The following is a 24,908-nucleotide window of genomic DNA, read 5'->3' as shown; positions in this document are numbered from 1 at the left end:
TAAAATGTATTTATATAGTTATGAGTTATAGATTACTGAATAGGAAACTGTACAAATATAAACATGAATATAAAAGGGAAAAGCACACCACAAATTTAATTGTCTCACACAACAGCACGTTGGGAGTTACAGCAGTAATGGTGTGTCAGTGTACAACAGCGCTTAGCACTGCTGTTTCTTGATGGTATAGGGTTTTAAGTCATAAGTTATATCAGGCTAACAACCACCAGGACATGTTGGGAGTTACAGCAGTAATGGTGCATTAGTGGACTACAGTGCTTAGCACTGTTGTTTACTGATGATACAGAGTTATAGGTCAAGGGTCTATATTAGGCCAACAACTACCAGGTCATGTTGGGAGTTACAGCAGTAATGGTGCGTCAGTGTATTACAGCTCTTAGCACTGCTTTTACTGATGGTATAGGTTTATAGGTCATGGGTTTATATTAGGCTAACAATCACCAGGGCCTTTATAGGCCTAGTTGTGCAACCCATCCCAAATGTGTCCCCATGAATCATAAGCATTTATTAGCGGGGGATATGTTAGGAGGTTTTTAAAGTTTATGGGGGTGTGCTATTTTTGGCATTACTGTCTGTCTCTGTTTATTAGAGACATGGGGGCTAGACCATAACTGAATTTCCAATTTCCCATCCATTGGTCAAGATTACGCTTAAGTAGGGTTAGAGACTTCACATGGATGGGGAGCCTGTTCCAGAGCATGGGGATCCTCTGAGGCACACATATGTCTCACCAACATGCCTTATTTATGTCACAAGCAAAATTTAAATAATTTGATCTAGTGGTTCTGACGCTCTTCATTTTATGTGCAAAAGGTCCATCAGACTTGGATCTGAGGATGCCTTATATGCCAGGCATAGATCACCTTTCAGTAACTTGAAGGAGATCGAGTATAGAAATAAGGTTTTAAGGCAATCTGATCCAATCCAAATAGGACAGTATGTTTATGCAAAAAATACTTAAAACCACTGTTAAGCCAGAAAACAAGCCTTCAAACAACTCTTTAGTGGTAATATAACTTTATTTCACACTTTCATCAATAGCAATAGACGTCTGAAGAGTATGCTCTTTGTGGCAGCATGGATGAGGTGGCATGTACTGGGCCAAGTAAGTGTCAGTGCTGGTGAGGTGGCATGTACTAGGTCCAGTACGTGGCCGCATGGGTGAGGTTGCATGTACTGGATTTAGTATGTGGCAGTGCTGGTGAGATGACATGTACAGGGGCCAGTATGTAGCAGTGTGGATTAGGTGGCATATAATGGGCCCAGTACATGGCAGTGTGAGCGAGATGGCATTAATGGGCCCAGTACATGGCAGTGAGGGTGAGGTGGCATGTGCTTGACCTAGTACATGGCAGTGCAGGTGAGGTGGCATGCAGTGGGCTCAGTATGTGGTAGCAAGGGTGAGGTGTCATGTACTGGGTCCAGTATATAGTAGCACAGTTGAGATGGCATATACTGGGCCCAATATGTGGCAGTGCTGGTGAGATGGCATGTACTGGGCCCATTACATGGAATTACATGGCAGCACAGGTGAGGTAGTGATGTTTAGTCAAAAATGTATTGGCTCTGACATGCTCACAATGTCAGTGTCCCACAAGTCAACATGATTCCTGCAGTGTCAATATCAGGCTGTACTGGTCAGTGCATGGTTGAGCCAGACTGTGTATCAGACATCCCTACATTTACCATACAAAGAAGATGGAGTGGGACACAATCATCATTATGTGCACAAGGGGCTACGGACACAGCAACACATGTCTGTCTACACATACTGGGTGGGAGCATGTCACAGGAGTCTGGGTGGGGGTTTTAAGGTGATATGTATGCTATGGATATACTGCCACTCTATGTGACAGTGACCCGATACAGAGTCAGGAGACGGAAGCTGATGGGAATTCTGTGCAATTAACAATTTTCTTCTCATAGGTTCATAGGTGTGTACTAGGCTAATGGCCTTGGAGCCTTTACAAGCCTAGCCCATAGGATTACCCTGGCATCATGCCACCTGACCTTAGTTCCCAGTGCCTCTGTCATGTAGAGCCACTGGAGTGATCCCCGGTGTGAATTTTCTATTTCCCATCCACTCATCAAGATGTCTCTTGAAGACGGCCAGTGAGGTGCTCTGTTTGACATGTATGGGAAGTCTATTCCATAACATGGGCAGTCTCTGGGTTATGACCCTGTCCCTCCAGCACATTCTGTTGATTGTGGTACTGAGGTTAAGGTCTCTGGAGCATGTGGTGCAGAGGGATTGGGATTTCTTTAGATGTAGCATTTCTAAAAGAGCTGGGTCAGACATAGCTTTGTAAGTCAAGCAGAGATTGCCTCTAAGTAGGCAATATGAGACAAAGAATAGTTGGAGTTTTTTCAGTCTGTCCATATAGGACAAGTGTTTAAGACCTAGGATCCCCTTTGTGAGGTACTTTTGCAGCCTCTCCAATTGTTGCAGGTATCCAGTGAGGTACATGCCAAATGGGGCATTGCACTCTCTGATTCATTTGGGATGCAGTTCATGACCATGACCTTGATCTGAGGTCACTATGCTGGCTTGTTGCACTAGGGCTTGTAGTTTACCCTGACTGGGATTGTACATGACTGTGGGGATGTGATCTGAATAAGGTGGCAATGGAGAGCAAGTGTCATGGCCAGGACATTATAATGGGTAGCAGAGCATGGTACATGTCTAGATATAGGTGAGGATTGTGTACCCCATTATGGCCCTACTACATGGCCATGCCTACTACATAACTTCACTGATCTCAGACAACTTTGTTGATAAGTGTGATGATGATAGCATTGGCAATCCACTTCATGTAGATCACATGGTCATGGTGCATGCTACCATAGATTTCATCAGACCAATCATCATTGTGTTCCAGGCCTACATGTTTTAACAGATGCCACACAATACAGAAATGAGGTCCATATTACCCTAGGTTATAGTAGGTTGTACCTGAATGATGTTATAGTCCATATGCTGATTGATCCTAAAGTGTTGCTCACACATCAGAGAGACCATCTGTGACATCTGGCAGCATTACGGAAGCCTGTGAGGTACAATGAAGTGGTGGTGTATATACCTACTTTAGATGCAGTGTGTGCATCTGTCATTGCAGCTGCAGAGGCAGCATCACTGGTGATTGGAGGCATAGGGGATTCCCTCCTGCAGATGGTGAACACTCATGCTGTTCAGTCTTGAGTTCTTTTATGGATGAGGTCACACCTTCATATTGTAATGAAGGTGGATGCAAATTCAAAATGAAGACAGTGCTACTGTGTCATCAGACTGTGGCTAGCGTATTTGTGTCTCTCTGTCATCATAATCATCCACAGAACAGGCACTACATTAGCCTGTTATTGTGCCCAGTCACTGTAGTCATCACTATAGTAGTGAGTCTCACCATCATCATAATAAAACACAGAACAGGCAGCACATTAGCCTGTTATTGAGCCCAGTCACTATAGTTTCCACTGTAGTAGTGCGTCTTGCCATCATCATAATGAAACACGGAACAGGCACTACATTGGCTGGTTATTGTGCCCAGTCACTATAGTTATCACTGTAGTAGTGTGTTGTATCATCATCATAATCAAACACAGAACAGGCACTACATTAGCCTGTTACTGTGCCCAGTCATTATAGTTGTTACTGTAGTAGTGCGTCTCACCATCATGATAATCAAATACAACAGACACTACATTAGCATGTTACTGTGCCCAGTCACTATAGTCATCACTATAGTAGTGCATCTCGCCATCATCAGATTCACCCACAGAACAGGCACTACATTAGCCTGTTATTGTGCCCAGTCACTATAGTTGTCACTGTAGTAGTGCGTCTCACCATCATCATAATCAAACATAGAACAGGCACTACTTTAGCCTGTTATTGTGCCCAGTCACTGTAATCATCACTATAGTAGTGTGTCTCACTATCATCATAATGAAACACAGAACAGGTACTGCATTAACCTGTTATTGTGCCCAGTCACTATAGTTGTCACTGTAGTAGTGCATCTCACCTTCATCATAATCAAACACAGAACAGGCACTACATTAGCCTGTTATTGTGCCCAGTCACTGTAATCATCACTATAGTAGTGTGTCTCACTATCATCATAATGAAACACAGAACAGGTACTGCATTAACCTGTTATTGTGCCCAGTCACTATAGTTGTCACTGTAGTAGTGCATCTCACCTTCATCATAATCAAACACAGAACAGGCACTACATTAGCCTGTTATTTTGCCCAGTCACTATAGTTGTCACTGTAGTAGTGTGTCTCACCATCATGATAAACACAACAGGCACTACATTAGCCTGTTATTGTGCCCAGTTACTGTAGTCATCATTATAGTAGTGCATCTCACCATCATCAGATTCACCCACAGAACAGACACTACATTTGCCTGTTATTGTGCCCAGTCACTGTAGTTATCACTATAGTAGTGTGTCTCACCATCATCATAATGAAACACAGAACAGGCACTACATTAGCCTGTCATTGTGCCCAGTCACTATAGTTGTCACTGTAGTAGTGCATCTCATCATCATGATAAACACAACAGGCACTACATTAGCCTGTCATTGTGCCCAGTCACTATAGTTGTCACTGTAGTAGTGCATCTCATCATCATGATAATCAAACACAACAGGCACTACATTAGCCTGTTATTGTGCCCAGTCACTGTAGTCATTACTATAGTAGTGTGTCTTACCATCATCATAATGAAACACAGAACAGGCACTAAATTAGCCTGTTATTGTGCCCAGTCACTATAGTTGTCACTGTAGTAGTGAATCTCGCCATCATCATAATCAAACACAGAACAGGCACTACATTAGCAATACAGAACAGGAACTACATCAGCCTGTTATTGTGCCCAGGCAGTCACTATAGTCGTCATTGTAGTAGTGTGTCTAGCCATCATCAGATTTATCCACAGAACAGACACCACATTTGCCTGTTATTGTTCCTACTCACTATAGTTGTCACTAAAGTAGTGTTCTGCCCTGCAAATATATAATAAAATGCATACTGGAGTGAGAATGGGTACTAGTTTAACCAAAGTCATACCCCGGTGACATGCACAGTAAGGGTGTCCATGAAAGGTATTCTTTAGAACTCCACCCCTCTGCTGCCATCCTGACATGGCTGAATACTTAATGCACCTTAAACAATGCATAGCCAGTCATTGCTGTGGTCAAGCTACCCTGTCTATGCACAGTGTACCTGTAGAGAAGTAAGGTGTAAGAGGTACTAACCTGGTGAAGGTCTTGCAAGACATGTCAGAGTGGGTTCATCCTAATGTTACTGCCCAGTCCTCCAGGGATAGTTCCAGGACCAGTGCCCCTTGCAGGAACACCATATTCTCCTATGATTCTGTCATTCTACTCTTCCCAGTTGGCCTCTCCCTGTAGCTGATCTTTCAGCAGCTATGGAACATGTCTTTGCTGTGGTATGCCATAGCATGTCAGTAACATGCTTATGACAGCACTCTAAAATATGATTAAGTCCTCCTGTGGCATTTCTGTCAGGAACCACTCTTTCCCACACTCGGTCACATAAAGGCTACTCTTCTCTGTTCAGCAGGTTCTACTCACGTGTCCTAAGTGCCTGTAGCTGAATATTGTTTTCAGCAGGACTGAAACTGTCCAGACTTTGCTGTTCAACTCATCCTCTATACACATAGACACATGCAAACACCTGTCACAGAGATGTACTATAGGAAGTGGAAGAAGGAAAGCTGCAAACAAAAGGGTAACCTACTGCAGGGATGGCTGTGGGGATAGGCCATACAACAGTACCAGGACAGAAAGGGTAACCTACTGCAGGGATGGCTGTGGGGATAGGCCATACAACAGTACCAGGACAGATACGAGAATGCATACAGCAGGTGTACATGCCAATGGCTATGTAAAAGGTAAGGCAGGTGATCACCATGATAGCTGCCAATAATATGGCACTGCTGTAGTACTGGGGAAAACGCGTAGGTATATGTCTGCTGTGCTCATTACCATAGGCCAACGTATACATTAGAGTGGCTATAGTGCTAACATAACAGTGGCGGGCATGTGCAGGGACACTTTATCTTGGTATTGCATCTGTCTTGTTATCAGTATCCTCTACAAGCATGTCGCACATTCAGGCTCACATATAAAATGCGGCTATCCTTTTTTTGTAATGCGACTTCCAGAGGGAAGATATACTTCATCAGGAAGGAAGAAAAAGCACAGCTTACTATACACTTAGAGTACTTTGTGCCTTATCTGACTGTCTATAGATTCAAATAACCCTGCTATTCCTAACAATAGTGCTGCCCAAATATGCACTATAGCTACCCAAATTTGAGTGACACTACAAAAAATGACAGTGCACCTAATGTTATCTATCCATTTGGCATATAGGCAAATAGGCAAATTAGGTCATGAGGTATTCATTTCTATGAATTGCACCAGAAGTATATATGTAGCCTACTGTCTATGCTCAACTTGGACAGCTCAGGACCATGAGGTTTTGCTGGAGGTCTGCACAGGTACGTATATCACATTAATTCATGGGTTGCTGTTTTGCAGAAATCATACTGTTGGCATGATTAGCAGGCTACCATTTTGTTTCTAATAAAAGTGACACTATTTTCAGAGGGCAGTTTCACACCTTTTACTAGTGTCTGTCTGAGAAAACCAGCATAACGAGTAAAGGAGAGCACAGTTATGCTTTATCACCTTTGTAGCCATTTTAGGGGTGTTTACTGTGCCTTGTGATAGTGTCTGGTATGACCTAGACATGTGCCATTTTGCTGACCTGCAACACAGGGATCCTAATGACCTTCATGTGTGGGAAGTGGAAGTAAAAGGCAAAAATACCATAAATGGCATAATACGTACTTATTTGAAATATGATTTCTCTTTTTACCTGATTTAGGTTTTAGAATTGTGTTGCCGCTGGTAAGTAGTTGTCCTTGTGAGGAATTAATAAATCCACTATGCAACACAGAATTAGTTACAAGAAAGAGGAAAAAACACCATTATGTATGGTGCTATATTCTTTTATTAATTTACCTACTGGAAACCATGCTTCAATTTATAAGCCTTAAGGAGATGCCCATGCCAGACAGTACTGCATATCTGATTTGAAGCAGAAGTTATTTTTTTAAAGGAATAAATATTAGAAGAATCACAAAAAGTACCTGTATCATTACATAAGGACGCGCTATTATCCAATAGTTCAAGACATCTCCTCAAGGTCTATAAGGTGATATTACACCTGGAGGTATTTGTGTGGTTATTGAACTTAATACAGCTGCTTCAAATGACTGCTTTTAAACCAATGAAAACAAGTACAGAAAATGGTGTCTTTAATGTTTTTACAATTGTTAATTGATTTTTATTTATTTTATTTATTTTACATTTGTTGACTGGGATAGTCCGACTGGATACATGTCCATTTTCACCCGAGGCCTGGGGAGAAAAGCTCCAGATAAACATACAAAGACTATTACATATAAATGTAAAAATGCAATACATTTGTTAAGATTAATCTATAAGATGTAAGTTTACATATTAGATAAAAATCTATTATAATCTTTTTAAGGCTCAAAGCACTATATTATAAAAACATTCATAAAATTAATACTCCAAAACATCCATAAATTCATACTACAAAGCATTCATATATTCATACTCCAAAACATTCATAAAATTCATACTCCAAAACATTCATAAATTCATACTTCATCAGTTTAACAATTAATCCCTTGTTATTAGGTTGTAGACAAAAACTTGGGATGTAGTCAAAGAAGAGGAAGATGATCTGTTGTAGCATACCAGCATGTAGTATTAGTTAGTCTGGATTTATATGACAGTTTGTGAAACAATGACAGTCACTAACCGAACTTAGTTCCAAAATAAGTGCTTTCCAAAATCACAAGGATTATGCTTCTCTTTTTGAAGAATTTATGCACAAAATATGTCATCTTTGCACAAAAAGATACAGGATAAAAAATAAATATATAAAAGAGAACTCACACATTATAATTTAAATTTAAATCACCATTTTAACTGGCGGAAAAAAAAATACAAAAAAAAAAAAAAAACACTATATGTTTCACCAGGAAGTCTGGAACTGGTTCTGGTCACCAAAACTATTAACCGAGAGGAAAATACTACATTCTGAGTGTTTGATTCTTAGACACACAGAATCATCTGACAAATATAGGATGGATGGTGCCTCCTCTGCTAACGAAGTAAATACTGATATTGAACTAATTTCTTCTGTCACTAAAATTTACTAGACATCTCTGAGCATGCAGGAAACATAAAAACACATCAATACATTATACACCTGTTTCAGTAACTTATGAGCGAATAAACTCTGATGATTTAGAATAGTTCATTTATAATCTTTCTTCATATAACTTGAATAAAGATGAAATGTGTTTAATAAATAAAGGATTACATTTTATTCCTGCTGTTTTTCTATCTGAATATCAAATAGCATCCGACAGATTATTTTGTAGACAATTAAACCTTCAACTGTTTTTTCATCGTCATGCCTCCCAAGTTAACAAGGAAAAGTTGTTTAAATGAAAGAAAAATTGTTCCCTCAAAATAAATGTGCTTTTGTCTTTGAAAAAGCTATAATAAATAATTAGCATTTTCATTATAGTCATATGTATTTCCCTAAACATTATAATCTAAAATACAATGAAAGGAAGCATCTTGAGTTATCATAAAACCATAACATTACAATTATTACAAAGACAGACATGGGAGTAACAATTTACTTAATTGTCGTGATTATAATCATGGAGCTAATTTGCAACTCAGCTGATAGGAGATTTTATCAAAAAATGTTACATGCTGTTGAAGAAGGCATTATTGCTCAAAACACTGCTTCTGAAATGACAGTTACTGACCCTAAAAGTCAGTACCTTTATATTCTGAGATACATACAAATTTCAATAAGCCTACAGGTAGACCAATTGTAACAGGCCATGTGTCTGTAACTGAACCCCTTTTCATATTTTAGCTCACATTCTATCCCCATTATTAAATCTGTTTCAGTGAAGATTAAAAGATTCCACTGAGGTTCTATGTTTAGTAGAAAATCTTCAAGAGGAGACCAAATCTGTGTTCATTAGCTGTTAAATCTTTACATCCCAGTACACCCCACTGGATAGGTACTTTAGAATATTGGCTGTATAAATCGGAGATATATAGCCTGAGATTTAGCACCTTTTTGCATGCCTTACTGAATACTTATTTACTGTCAACCAACGATGTTTTCTACAAGTATGTTGCACAGTTATGGGTGCAACTTTTGTGCCCAACTATGCCGACTTGTTTATGAATTACATTGAAGAACCACTGATGTATGACCTAAGCCATAATCTATTTATATTTACACCATGGGTATGTGGCGTAGCTATCTTGATGACTGATTGTTGATTTGGAGATTAGGTACGGAGGATCTATATGATTTTCTTCTTTATTTAAATTAAAATAAATGGGAAACAGAATTCATAGGCACTTATGAACTGCCTGAAATTTTCTTTCTGGATTTTTTTTGTAACCAAATGATTGAATGGATGACACAATGGATTGTAGACACCACTTTGTACTGCAAAGCATATAACTAAAATTCTTTACTTGTGGCTACTGGCTGCGACTTACCTCATAATCTGAGGAATATACTAAAAAGCAGTTTTTTTAAACACATTTGCTGTCAAGCAAAAGATTTTGAAAATGGTTCTGTGGACTTAATGAACCGTTTTAGAAACAGGGGTTACAGTAAGGCTGATGTAATACAAGGCAAGGTTTTAGCTGACTCGGACAGAGAAGTTAACTCACCCACTATAACACACATTACAAAAACACTATCCCATCAATATGGCAGTTAGCATAGAGGATTAAGGATATGAACTGCTAATAAAGTTATGATTCCCTCAGCCTCCATTTGCCTACTGTGTTACTCTGAGCAAGTCACTTAACCAGACAGTGCTCTGGGGAAATTGACCTAGGTTTCACAGAGGTCTCTTGCAGTACATGCCTAGTAACTACTTATGAAGCTAAGCTAAGCTAAGCTACTTTTGGCAGTAACAGCCATTATACCACTGACAGTCTGTTAATCATTATTGTAGCATCCTAAAGGCAGACCCAAGGATTAGTAACACTCTATCACAGTTTTGCCATTTTTGTTACAAAAGAGGTAAGACTATAACTGAACACCTTGGCTCATACAAACAAAGGAATTAAAAACATTTTGATATAGAAAACTTTGAATGGTTATGTCCTTAATGACTGCTCTCCATGTGGTAATTGCTCATTTTGTCAATATGTATATAAAACACAGGGGTTCACATTAACTATTTTTAATAAATTACACAAGAGATAGGACCTCTTATACTTCCAGGAGTGAATGGACTATTTATTTAGCTGTATGCACGTGTTCTGCTTTTTACATAGGTAAACCATCCAGAATGTTTAAATATGGGATGCTCAAATACTTAAGTGGCATTAGGTGTGAAAAATGCCAGACTTTTTTTGTAATAAACATACTGTTAAACACTTGGGGAATAAATAAACTTTTAATGGTATAGAAAAAAATGTGTCCAATGACACTGATAAAAGAGAAACCCATTTAATACTTAGCCAAAAATAACCCAAATTGGGTACTTTTTTCCCAGCAGGACTTAATTATCTCTGATCTTGGTTTTTGGCTTGCATTTTTTTTGTTAGCACTAGATGGCACTATTTGATAGCTACTTAAATATATTTTCTTGAGACTTAGTTTGATATACTTGTCTGTGTTTTTGAGCATAGAGAATTTTTAAAAGATTTTTAAAAACATATTGTTGTAAAATGTCATGACTGCTTGTATTAATTGTTGAATAACAACATTGCTTTGCATTTAATCTGGAGTACTGCGACTTCAAATACTTTATGCACTTTTATATTTGAAAAAAAATTATGTTTGAAATAGATAGTTTCTGAAAAAGACATGATAAGATTCAAAACCGATACACCTCTTCTGTTTTTAATGAAGTATGTTTTCTACTGGCTGAATTAGTAAAGGAATATTGCACTATAAGCAGTACAATTTTCTTCTGTTTCTTGTGACTGCTTCTTTGCTGGATAGAGGATTGATTACCTTTGATTTGGAGGTTTCCATGCATGCTGAAGCCCTCTTGGATTGTGCTTTAAAACTGGTGTGATTTGTTTCAAACACACAACACAATTATTAACTTTCACAAAAAAACAAAAAAAAAAAAACCTTCAAGATTACTTTCAGATTCAGAAGAGAGGCAAACAATGTAGCTGATTATACAACAAGCGAAAATCTCCCTATGAGGTATTTATCTGGCTGTTGGACCCTTGGTCCGAGTGCTGCAAACATGTATGGCTACACACAATGCATGGCAAGAAAGATCTGAAGATGGTATTACCTAACTCTTTATACTACAGCCATCTTGACACCATGATGGGAGGGCATCAGCTGAAGCTCTGTTGGAGAGTAAAGCTCTGAAATCTGGTCTGGCAACAGACAACTTGCATGCAGGATATCTGACATGTAGGGACTGCAACAGTGAATACCATCAGGAATGTCAGTGGGATACTACTGCCCATAATAACATAGCAGCAGAAGATGGGAGCCTGTAGTCAGAGAGGTCGAGCAGCTGTTTATTTGCAACTTGTTGGTAGGTCAATTAAAAATGTCACCCTGCTGAAGTTTTTAGCTCTAATTCTGTGGGTCACTAGTCATCGTAATGCAGTTTTGCAAAGAAAGGAAATTATAGTATTTGATCACAGTATTAACTTTGTTAGAAACCCCAAGAGTGTTAACAAAAACAACCAAATCAGTAATGGATTCTGAAATGAAAAAGTCCAAAGTAACCTTAATAAAAAATATAATAATACGTTTATTATATGGTATTCATGGTGCAGGCAGATTGTAGACATGGAGGGTCTTAATCTGCCAGAAGCAGTCCAGATGATTCCAAGCTCTACTGTGGAGAGTGAGTGGGAGTTAACTGAGGTCTTGGACCATGAGAGTTTTGGTGTGGGAATTTACCAGAAAGGATCGAAGTCTGGATGTGGTCCTAACCAAGTTGCATAGGATCAGGATTGTCTAAGTGATGGCATCAATAGCCAGCAGTGATGCTGCCACTGTGCAGTGAGTGGAAAAAAGGGGTATAAATACAAGGTATTACATGTTAGGACTGTGAAGTATGATAATTTGGACAGGAGGTTAAAGATGAGTTGGGGGCAGGGTACAAACTGGTGGAGTAAACAAGCTATGGGAATGGGTCAGGGATGAAGCACCAGGGGTTATGACTAAGGAAATGAGGAAGAGAGAGGTGAAAAAGCAAAAAGAGGAGAAAGTAACATGGTGAGATAGGAGGGAAGACTAAAAATTAGAGCAAAAAGGCATGTAGAGAGGCCGAGGAGATAGCGCACAAGGCTGCAAACAGAATGGTAACGAAGGAGGAAGGGGCAGCAAAGGCAAAAGTTTAAAGGAAGTTGGCAGAAGGGTTTGACAGGGATGAGGTATACCGCAGAATGTAGGAAGGGAGAACAGACCTGACCTGGCTGCCCAAATACGAGAAATGAGACTGGAAGAAAGTACATGCATGTCTTCATGAAGGAAAGCAAGTGGGGGTTTCTTGCTTGGGAGAGGAGGGATAGAGTGGGTAGAGCATCGAATAGGCAGTAGGACAAAAAGGAATGAAGCCAAGAGGGAAGTGACTGTATGAAGGAAGGATAAAACGCTTGGACAGAGTGGGCCACCTGCCATCTTCTGTAGAATGTGGCCTTTATGTTGCCGGATTGCCTAATATAAGTCTTCATCAGATCACTGGTTAGTACATAAGGGGCTGATGTCTGTAAGAGAGGAAATGGGGTACCCTTATATGAAGGGGAATAGGAAAATCAAAGAACTACAGCTCTGTTAACATAACAGTAGTGGCTGTAAGTTTTGGAGACAAACCTGAAGGAGAGGCTGGTTGCTTTCTCATAAAGGACAACAATATGCAGGACCATAACAACATGAGTTCTCACTTCACAGCAAGAAGGAGCTGTTGGTCAGATTTGTGCCAACTTTTTGACTGGGTCACATGCAAATGTGACAGGGAAGATGTGGTCTACCTGGACTTCACTGAGGTCTTTGGCATGGTCAAACACAGACAGCTGTTAAGAAAACTGGCAAGGTTTCTGACTGGATCATGACTGATGAACAGGACTGCTGCATGGGTGAGGGGTAGGGCAAAAATGGTTGTTCTGAGAGGGATAGTGTCATAAATAATAAAAATGACTGGTGCGGTACCATGCAGTTTGGTGCACAGTCCTGTAGTCTTCAGTGGGTTCACAGAATATGATCAGCCCTATCCATGATGATACAAAGGTACAGCAATGTAGATAGAGAAGAACATAAGAAAGGATTTTGGGTTTGAAAATGTTCATGGAATGGTCAGAAAACTGAGAGTTGTTTAGTGCTACACTTGGGGTATAATGACCCTAGTGTGAAGTATCAGCTGGAGGGAGTGGAAATGAAGGAAACAGAGGTGGACAATAATCTGGGGTGCTGGCCACACTTAGAATGGATCACCAAGAGTAGAGTGAGAAGCTAGATACAATAGCAAACAGAATACTGGGGTGTATGCATCAGGGATCAGACCAATGTAGACACAGCAGCAAACAGAATACTGGGGTGTATGCACTGGAGGTCAGACCAACACAGACACAACAGCAAACAGAATACCGGGGTGTATGCACTGGGGATCAGACCAATGCAGACATAGCAGCAAATAAAATACTGGGGTGTATGCATTGGAGGATAGACTCCAGAAGCAAATAGGTACATTCTACAGGGTCTTGACAAGACTACACTCAGGGTACTATGTGCTCTTATGAAGGCCCTACAAATAAGAAGACATCAAACTGTTGCAAGAGGTCCAGAGGAAACTCATTAGAAGTGTGTATGGAATGGATAGGAAAATGGGGTAGAGCGGGGAGTGCATCGGATAGAGGTCTGATGGCCAGAGACTGCAGAAGATAAAGCTGTTCTCACGGCAGAGTAGTAGAGATAGGAGGACACGTTATGTGTCCATAAGATCAAATTGCAGACATGTGAATGGATCATCCTCTGCAGGAAGGGTTAAGGATAGAGGAGGGGGCACATGCAGAAGGTTGTAAGGAGCAACTTCATCATCATCTTCAACCCCTTTTTTCCCATTTTCTTTCTTAGGTTGGGGTGTCAAATCAACTGTCACCCTCTCTCTCGCTTTATTGAAAGCCACTCTCCTACCTTCTCTGACAGTCATGACTTACTGCTGTAGATCTTCTCTCACACAATCCATCCACCTCTGTCTGTTCCAAATCTTCTTCACCAGTTTATCTTCTGCTTTTCTGCACGTGTGCCCAAACCACAGGTATCTGTTCTCTTTGATCATCCCTGCAGTTAAAGGTACTTGGGCTTGTGCTCTTATGCCCTCATTTCTCCACCTGTTCCACAGTGTGGATTCTACCACCCATCTCATGGACTTCATCTCTATCAACTCAAGCTTCTTCAATTGCTCTGCCTTTACTGCCCAGGTTTCTGCAACATACAGTAGTACTCATCACACCACCATTTTGTAAACCTTACTTTTCAGCTTCTTTGGCATTCTTCTGTCATATAGTACACCTGGCACTCTGTGCCAGTTGGCTGCAACCCCTTTGATTCTAGTTTTGACCTCTTCATTCAGACTTTCCCTTCTCTTCAAGCACCTCTCCCCGATACTTGAAGATGCTAACCTGTTCTACTGTTTTCCCTTCTATTTCAGTTCTCACCTTCTTCTGATTTCATTTGCTGCCATTACAACTATCTTATCTGTATTTAGTTTCATCCAATGTGCCTTCAGTGTTGTATTCCATTCTCCTCTCATTTGCTGAAATTCTTGTTGAGAGTCTGCCTGTAATTCCACATTTGTCTGCATAGAGCAATTTTGTTGATCTGTCTCCTCTGACCTGTTTGCTAATGTAGTCCATCACCAATAAGAACAGCAATGGGGTCAAAGGTAAAGCCTGATGCACACCCACTTGCACTGGGACTCCCTCTGTCATACTAAACACTGTTCGTACTTGAGTCACTGGGTCCTTGTATATAGCCTGCACTAATTCTATTAATGTTTCTGGGACTTTGGAGCAACACAGGACTGCCCAGATCATCTTTCTTGGGATCTTGTCATATGCTTTCTCCAAGTCTAGGAAGGCCCAGTTGGACTCTTTCCTCGTCTCTAGCTTCTTCTTGACAGTCTATCTCACTGCAAACATCGGGTCAGTTGTGCTGCATCCTGATCTGAATCTGAGCTGCTCATCTCCCATATTAAGTTTTACTACTCTGTGTATTTGTTTATCAGTCACTATCTCCAGAACTTTCATGCAGTGCGACAGGAGTTTGATACCTCTGTACTGCCCAGAGTTGTGGATGCCCTTTTGTTCTTGTACACTGGCATGAGTATGCTTATTCTCCAGTCATCTGGGATATGGCTTTCTTTCCATATTGTTATGAGTACCCTCTGGGTTCCCTCTCACCTAACTCTCCCAACATCTTCTTTTTAACACCTCTATCAAAATATCACTTAAAACATAGGTATACCTATATTAATAGAAAAAAAAAAGCAAATCATATTAACATTTTTTTCATTAACACACATTATACATTGCAAGCTTTCTTGTTTTATAACAACTATCTTTCAGTCTGACATTACACAGATCACTCAGTTTGTGCCTTCTTCTAAACCTCACTCCTCCTGTTAAACATTATTCTGCATGTATTTTTCCAACAAATTTTATCTATTTCTATGTAATCTGCTTCCTCCTTTTTTTAAAGATGCCTCTTTCAGTTCTTTTCTCTTTTACTATATTCAATACTTCAAATATAGTTGGTTTAGATTTTGATTTCCATTTACTAGTGTGTGCTTTTTTTGGCAACCAATAGAATTAAGCTTAATAAGGCTTTACTATATCTGTGGAGTTCACATCCCATGCCCCAGTTCAAAACAATAATTTCCTTACTTACAGCCATTTGCTCTCTCAATATTTCTGACAGATTTTCCTCTAGGGAATTTTTTAAAGCTACCAATTCATTATACTCCCACAAAACCCATTCATAGTTACCTCTTCCTTCGTCATCAATGCCCATGCAAACAGTTTCAAGCAAAAATCTTAATCCTTCTGGACTTTGTTGCATACTTGGGAGCCATGCATATGCCCTCCCACTGTTCACTTGTAAATTAATTTTCCAGTCTCTCTTCCCAATCTTTTCTAACCTCCTGTGATTGATTCTTATAGCTTTCGTGCAATATGTTATATGTCCTATTAACTACCCCCCTTTTAACAGCAGCTTCTGTTTTAAATTCCACTAAAAACTCTAGCAGAGCAGGGCTTTCACTTAATACTTCCCTATACCTTTCTCTTTGCCTATACTCTGAAATCAATCCCAGATAGGAAGGCAGTCTTTTACCTGTCTTATCCCACTCTGTTACATTTCCCTCTGTAGTTATTTGCTCCAAATACTTTGGTTTCTTTGCCAGTTTTCTCCAGTAAATTCCAACCTTCCTCTTGCCTATTTTTTGTACCTCTACTTGCAGTCATCCCTATTGGCAATATCTCCTTTCTCCATTTATGTGTTGGCTTAGCTCTTAGAACATTTTCTGCAACTTTATGAATATGATATTCTGTATTGTTTTTATTATTTTCCTCAGGGATCTGCATCCAAAATCCCACTCAATCCCTATTTCATGAATGGCCCCTCGCTATTTCATCATCATTCCTTTCCACTTTCAGCAATAGCTTTCTGCTTGTGTTATGCATATGAGCTTTAACGGTGTAGCTCTAAAATTCCCTTTCAAATCAGGTAATCCTAACCCACCTTGTCCTATTGGGAGGATCAATTTATCCCACTTAACTATTACCCTTTTTCTCTCTGTTTGATAAAAATGTGTCTGACCTTTATATAAAACTAAAGGGACTAAGAACATTTTCACTTCTTGTATCTTACTATCCATATCCATAAACAAGAGCTTCCAGTGTCTCAGTTTTTATCTTTTATTTAATATTTTCCCACATATCAATATCCTTTGCTGCCATAACAGAAACCTTATTATTCCATTCTCCTAGATACTTCATCTTTTTGTCTCCATAAATATGGGTATTGCTCAACCAATTTGTGTGTGGATACATAATTTACAGTTATAGCCTTTGTTTTATATATTTTTATTTTATATCCTGAAGAAAACGATAATGTCTCAAAATATTTCACAAGAGTGAGATATCCTTTTCCAGATTTATCAAGTACAAAATAATATTACCTGCAAATAAAGCCAAATTTTCTTGATTTCCATACCAATTATATCCTTGAATTTCTGAGTTCCTTATTTTGTTTGCTAGTGTGTCTCTTAATAAAAAGCAAATAAAGGGGAAATAGGATACTCTTGCCTGATTACCCTGTTCAAACATAACTTACCTGATAGAAACCCTCTCAATTTAATTGTTGGCTGTGATCCTTTATATATTCCGTTAATTAACCTTATTATTGTATCATGGAATGCAAGTGCTTCCATTGTCTTACTCATAAAATTCTAGCTTACTTAGCTGAATGCTTTCTCTGCATCCAGACCCACCCACAACAGTAGTATTTTTCTGCATTCTGCTTCCTCTGGATTTGCCTCCCCAACACAGAACCACACTGATCTATATCAATCAATTTGGCAACACAGAACCACACTGATCTATATCAATCAATTTGGCAACATCTTTGTCTTTCTTTTAGCTAGTATAGACATAATTACTTTTTAATCATGGTTTAAAATTGAAATGGGTCTAAATGAGGATGAATGTGACTGGTCTTTGGGTAATACAGCCACCACAGCTTTCTTCCAAGATGCTGGTGCTTTTACTCCTTTTAAAATACTATTAAACAAAAATTTCCAACTCTTTATCATTTTCTTCCCTCCTAATTTTCAAACTACCATAAGAATATCATCTGCTCCTTGAGACTTCCCTGCAGAATGATTGTAAATCATCATTTTTATCTTGTCTCATCCTATTTTAACTATTAGTAGTTGGGCTTCATCTTCCTTGAACCTTGGCATAATTAAGTCTTCCATGAATATTTCCATTTGTCCTCACTCTTGGTTTCTACATTTCTATGCTTTATATAATTTTTCATACATTTTCAAAAATGTCTGTAATACCCCCATAGGATCTCTGTTTTTTTTCTTGTCATAGGCTCTCTATGTTTGGCAACAACCCTTTCTACTTTCTGTTGCCGATGTTGCTGTGCTAAACGTTTTTGTGCTCTGGAGTTTTTATCAAACAATAATTGTAATCTTTCTACACTCATGCATATTATCCAACTACTCCCTTATTTTCAATATAGCTTACAGCATTTGTTCCTCTTCTTGCTCTGTGAGGTTCCCCTTATTCTGTAATACTTTAATCTTCATCATCCCCTCTAAATAATCCCTATTACTTCTTAACTGTATATCTTTCTCTTTTATTTCAACTCTGTTTTAAACTCCATTTTATCCCTCTCACTAGATATTCCTTCTGAAGAAACTTATATCATCCCTAATAACACTTGGATAATTTCCACTATTGATTCTTTAAATTCCTCTCTTTTTAACAGGTAGGTGGGAAAGTACTTGTGTCTCATTTTTACTTTATTACCCTGCAGTTTTATCTTAGTTTTATCAGTGCATAATTTGAAATATTTATTGGATGATGTGTTGAAGCTTTCAATTAAATACACATGTTCCTGTGAAAAATAATTTCTGTCCAGTATAGCCAAATTATTGTACCCTGGGGAACAGTATGTAAATTCTGTTTGAGTTCCTACTAGTGGGTTCACATCTTTGACACCAAATATTTTCTAAAATTTTCAGAAATATACCCTCTTTTGTAATATTTTCCCCTCTAGGTTCCCTGATAATTCCTCAATGTTGCAAATCAAATTTCAGTCCCTACCTGTAAGTACTATTCCCTGATGAATACTGATCAGTTCTCCCCAAAATTTCTTGCACTCCATAATAGCAGTTTTTTGTGGAATATAAATATATGCCACTGTAATCCTTCTTTTCCAAAAGCCCCTTACTACCACAAGTCTACCATTATTGTCTTTTGTTCCTCTTCTATCACTATTGGATCCCATCTAGCAGTCATATGTTCATAGGTTCATAGGTAGGTACTAGGCTATTGGACCTAGGGCCTATATAAGCCTAGCCAAAAAGGTACCCTGGCTTTCGCCACCCAAGAAAATTATTTTCCTGTGGCCCTGTCAAGCAGAGCCACAGAAGTGATCCCTGGGGTGAATTTCCTATCTCACATCCAATCATCAAGATTTTTCTTGAAGAGTGCTAATGAGGAGCTTTGTTTGGTATAGATAGGTAGTTTTTTCCAGAGTATAGTACGGGAAGTCTCTGGGACAGGAATCTATCCCTCCAGCATGTTCTGTTTATTATGGTGACAAGGTTTAGGTCCCTAGAGCATGTAGCTTGGAGGGATTGGGATTTCTTTAAGTGGAGCATGTCCAACAGCTCTGGGTTTGACATAGCTTTGTATGTTAGGCAGAGATCGCTTCTGAGTAGGCGATATGCGATAGAGTAAAGCTGAAGTTTTTTGAGACGGTGTGTGTAGGGCATCTGTTTGAGGCTGGTAATCCTCTTTGTGAGGTATTTCTGTGGCCTTTCCAGTTGTTGTAAATATCATGTGAGGTACATACCAAAAGGGGCGCTGTATTCTATAATGGGTCTAATGAGTGATGAGTAGAGGGGAACAATGACCTCTTTTTTCCTGGACGAGAAGCCTTTTGTGATGAGGTGTGCCATGTAGAAGGATTTCCTGACTACTGTGGTAACGTGATTATCAAAGGAAAGACTACTGTCCACCTGTGTCTCAAGGTCTCTTATCACACTTTTGGTGTTAAGTAGACTACAGCCTATGTGGTAGTGCATGGGTACAGAGTTTTTACCAAAAGGGATGACAATGCACTTTTTGGCATTGAGCTTGTGGCCATGGCTTTGACACCAGGCATCTGTCTCAGTGAGGCCCTTTTGTAGGATGTCCACATCGTTAGGAGTTTTGATTATGGCTCCTAGTTTGCAGTCATCTGCAAACTTTGTTAGCCAAAGACCTTCTGTGTTAGCCTGCACTTCAGAGACGTAGATACCAAACAGGAGAGGATCCAGTACTGAACCCTGTGGTACTCCACTTGTCACTTGTCTGAAGTCAGATTTGGAGTCTGCTACTTTCACAGTGTGGTTTTTGTCATTGAGCCAGTTGGAAACCCATGTTGTGACATAGGGATTTATACCTAGTTTAGTGAGTTTATCTATAATTCCAGAGTGGGGGATGATGTCAAAAGCCTTGGTGAGATCTAGATAGGTTGTGTGAACCACCCTATCCTCATCTACGGCTTTGGTAACCGCTTCAAAGAAGTCTATCAGGTTTAGGAGACATGATCTGCCTTTTACAAACCCGAACTGGGTGGGGTCCAGAATTTGGAGATTACCAATGTCATTGTTTGTAAGTTCCATGATGATATGTTCCATGGCCTTGCAGACCAGGCTCGTCAGGCTAATGGGGCAGTAGTTCCCGGGGTCTGTGGTGGCACCCCATTTGTGGAGTGGGATAACCATTGCTGTGCGCCATTCAGTGGGCACAAAGCCTGAGGTGAGGCTATGATTGAACATGGTACTAAGATAGGGTGCCAGTTCAAATCAGAACTATTACTTCCCTTTTCCTGTGTCCCTGATATGCTGCTGAATATCCATCCTGAAATCCTTTCTTTGTCAAATTCACATGCTTATGTCTTTTGAAATGCATCATCTGCAGCACTGTTATTTACAGTCTGTGTTTTTTAATATCATTCAGTACTCTTTCTTTTTTGTCTATACCTGTAAGGCTATTTATATTCCAAGATACTATGAATAGATTAGCCATTATGATAAAAAGGTACTGTTCTCACTTATACATGACAGTTTTTTGAATGTGTATTTTCAGCTTTTGTCTTACACGTACATACTAATGTTTAGCAGGCTGCTCTTTGTTTCTTCTCATCTCCATTTGAACCTATGCTACATTCCTCAAGACATTTTACTTTAATGAAAACCCTCAAATATGAAATAAATAAATAAATAAATAAATAAATAAAATTTCAAAACAATCCCATCCCCTGTTAACTTAGAACAAACAATCAAAACTATTTATATTTTCAAGATATGGAGTTTAACCCTCCAGATAGGAACAATTGCTCAAATCGACACCTGTAACCATAGACACAACCTAATCTAAAATTAAGGTTACCCGTGCTAAAGTGTAGTTATAGCCCATGTTTGCACTTACACCAATTGCTGTCTGCTCTTTTCTTATCTCTGTTCCCCTACCAGATGTGAAAATCACGTGTATACTTTCAGGAAAAAAATAACTTTTAGCCTTAAGAAAAAGTTCACTGGCTGGCTTTAAATAAAATGAAATTATGTATCATTCTATTAAATGTATTAACATTTAAGGCTGTTGGGGAGGCTACTATAGCTTATTCACTTCCCATGATTTCAAACTTTATTTCTCACTGAACTGCTTGTCATTGTGCCTTTAAGTTTTGCATTTCCCTCAGCAAAAAATTTCCCAGAACTCTCAAGATAAATTGCTTGCACCAACAAACAGGTATTTTCCATGTAAAAGTAGTCAACCATGAGAAAAAAAAAAAAACATTGCTAACAACTTGCAAATGCATGAAGTAATCTTTGTAAATTTCACTCAGAGCAGAATGTACAGCATTCCCTTGGCTAATTGACTTCAGCTGCAGGCTTCTTGTCTCACACTTAGAACAATTGCTAATGGAAAAAAACAAGCGAATATCTTTGCAGATGCAAGAAGCTTAGCATTTTCATGGCTTTTTTCATTTTGTCTTATTTTTCAAACCTATCTGCTTGCAAAAAATGGTTTATGGCTTACGCCTATGACATTGATTTAGACATCCACCCTTGTAAAAACTAAAGAAATTATCATTTTAGTTCTACATATAATCAGTACACTTTTACACCCCCCTCTTCACCTAGCAGCCCAAGATCATAGCATTATATTAAATTAAGCTGGCTTCTATTCAGCCTTTCTTCTCTTGTTAAATTGTAAAGTCTATGTTTCTTACAACTAAAAAGGTACTTGTCTACTGCAGTATATTTAACATGTACAACAGTCACTGAAAAGACTTCCTCCACATGTAAAATACTCAAACTGCACATGGTATAAAACTGTTTTTCAATACAACATGCAGTTTATATCATGGCATGTTTTAAATAAACACTAATAAGAACAAAAATGTTTTACTTACAGTTACTTTATTCCCTTTAGTGCCCGTATGATAATTAATAACATAATGTGGGGTATATGTTTTATAGTCCACCCACAACTTTAACAAAGTTTATCAAAAATCCATTTTTTCTCATCGACTTTTATTTGCAAAGCCATATTTCACAAATGTGACTGATACTTTATAATCTCACATTTCTTCACTAATTTCAGTGTAACTAGTCTTCTTCCTGATCATCGTCATTGCCCAGCACTAGACTATGGTTAAAGTCGAAGGTGCTCCTCAATATTCTAGTCAATTCTTCTGCTTTTTTCTCTCTCAAGCATTTTCCTGTTGAACATTGAAAAACATTTCACTGGCAAATTTTCTCAATGAGCTTTATTGCCAGAAGAATGGGAAGCAGAGTTCTCTTCTGCTTGCTGTCTCACTGTTTGTTAAATAAACTTTTTTATTTCCTCCTTAGCCTGTTCTGCATCACAAATGTGTTTGATCCTCCGGGAAAATACTCTGAATACAGCTGGATACAAAAGCTTGAATCTCATGCCTGTCTCTCAACATTCCCTGATTATTTGGATACACTTGTCTTTACCTCTGCCTGGTTTACCCTCTGATGTCTCCATTTTTTTTATATTTTCCCTTCTGACACAGTTTTGTCAGGAGTATAATTGCATCTTTACTAATATAGGTCTTAGCTGCTTTTTCATGGGCAGGTTTAGCGCATACAATCAATGTGCCCTTTTCAATTAACATATCTTGCTGTGGAGTACCAGTCCAGTTGCTTATTTGTGCTTTCATAAAATGAATACAGTCTGTTCCTTCCAGTTTCTCTAGTACAGTAAAAATGTCAGGTTTTCTCTGTGTGCTCTGTCTTCTAACTTTACTGGGTTTTGAAACAGCTCTTCTTGAGAAGTCTCATAATCTGCCAATTCTTTTTGTCATTTCGACCTCTGATCATTGCAGTTTTATTAGTTCATCTGAATAGCTAGTTAAAGCTTCTTTTATTTTTACCAGCCTTTTGTTATTTGAGTTTATATATTCCTTCAATGTTTCATTTACTTTAGTTGCCTCTGTGTACATTTGTTTTCTTTTTTTTCCTCAAAATTAGTGGAAGCCATCTCTTGAACCAAAGCTGAAACATGAACTGCTTTTTGGCAAGCAGCTGCAGGATTCTTCCCAGGCAGTGGTTTCTTTTCACCTTTTCCGGTTTATTGTCTTTCAGGTTCTCCAAATTTCTTCTTTGATGGCATCCAGCCAGTGTACTTACTAGCCAGTAACTGAAGTTTACTTAAAAACAGTTTGAACGGCACTTCTTTTTCTCAGTTTCTGTTGTTACACTGGGAAATCTGAAATTAAGCTGTTGATCAGTGTGCAGCCATCTTGAAAGTCCCCAACTCCTCCAACATCTTGATCATATCTACCATGCCCTCATCTGAACCTGCTGCTTTCCCTAACTTCATTTTCCTTAGTGCTCTTCTTACTTATTCCAGGGTGGGCTCATCTTCCTCTTTCATTGTAGGCTGTGTCTGGACCAATACAGTTCCTATGTTTTTTTTTTCATTCAGAAGCTGCTGGAAGTACTCCTTCCATCTGCCTTTGTTATCATGTGGACTGGTGAGCAGGTTGTTGCTGGCATCCCTTTTGAAGCATGTCTGGTGACTATCTTCTTTGTCTTTCTGACTTTTCCTTGCAGACCAGTCGAGTTTCTTGTGCCATCTGCTGAGTTGCTTTCCAGAATCTGGTAGAGTGCTTCTGATGCCTTATTCTTCACTATTACAACTACATTTTTATCCTCTTTGATAGCCACACAGTAGTTCTTCTTAGCCTGGTCTATATTTTCTATTTCCCACTTTTTTCCTGTATTCTGTCTTTCTTTCAATTACTTCCAGGACTTCTACATTCCATCACCAGCTTTCCTAACGTACATTATTGCCATACCTGGCTTGATCATATATCAGTCTTATAACCCTCACAAATGTTGTTTGCAGGTGCTGCCATTCTTAACTCTACCTGTTTCCTCTTCTTCCTGATGTGCTGGAACCCTGAGTATTTTCTTGAATGATTGTTCTTAACTCTACCTATTTCCTCTTCTTCCTGATGTGCTGGAACCCTGAGTATTTTCTTGAATGATTGTTCTTAACTCTACCTGTTTCCTCTTCTTCCTGATGTGCTGGAACCCTGAGTATTTTCTTGAATGATTGTTCTTAACTCTACCTGTTTCCTTTTCTTCCTGATGTGCTGGAACCCTGAGTATTTTCTTGAATGATTGTTCTTAACTCTACCTATTTCCTCTTCTTCCTGATGTGCTGGAACCCTGAGTATTTTCTTGAATGATTGTTCTTAACTCTACCTATTTCCTCTTCTTCCTGATGTGCTGGAACCCTGAGTATTTTCTTGAATGATTGTTCTTTCTCTCTGTTCAGCTTCCAGGTTTTCAGCCTAGTCACTGTTGATCTTTGAGCCTTCTCTGGCCACTGCTTGCAGTTGATTGTGGCAACCAGTGGTTTATTCTATGGGCCAACTGTTTCACTCTGGAT

This window comes from Protopterus annectens, chromosome 7.part1, assembly GCF_019279795.1.
Source record: "Protopterus annectens isolate FY-2018-M chromosome 7.part1, PAN1.0, whole genome shotgun sequence".
In the NCBI taxonomy this organism is placed as follows: Eukaryota; Metazoa; Chordata; order Ceratodontiformes; family Protopteridae; genus Protopterus; species Protopterus annectens.
The sequence above is the reverse complement of the archived record's forward strand: the minus strand, read 5'-3'. Positions refer to the sequence as shown.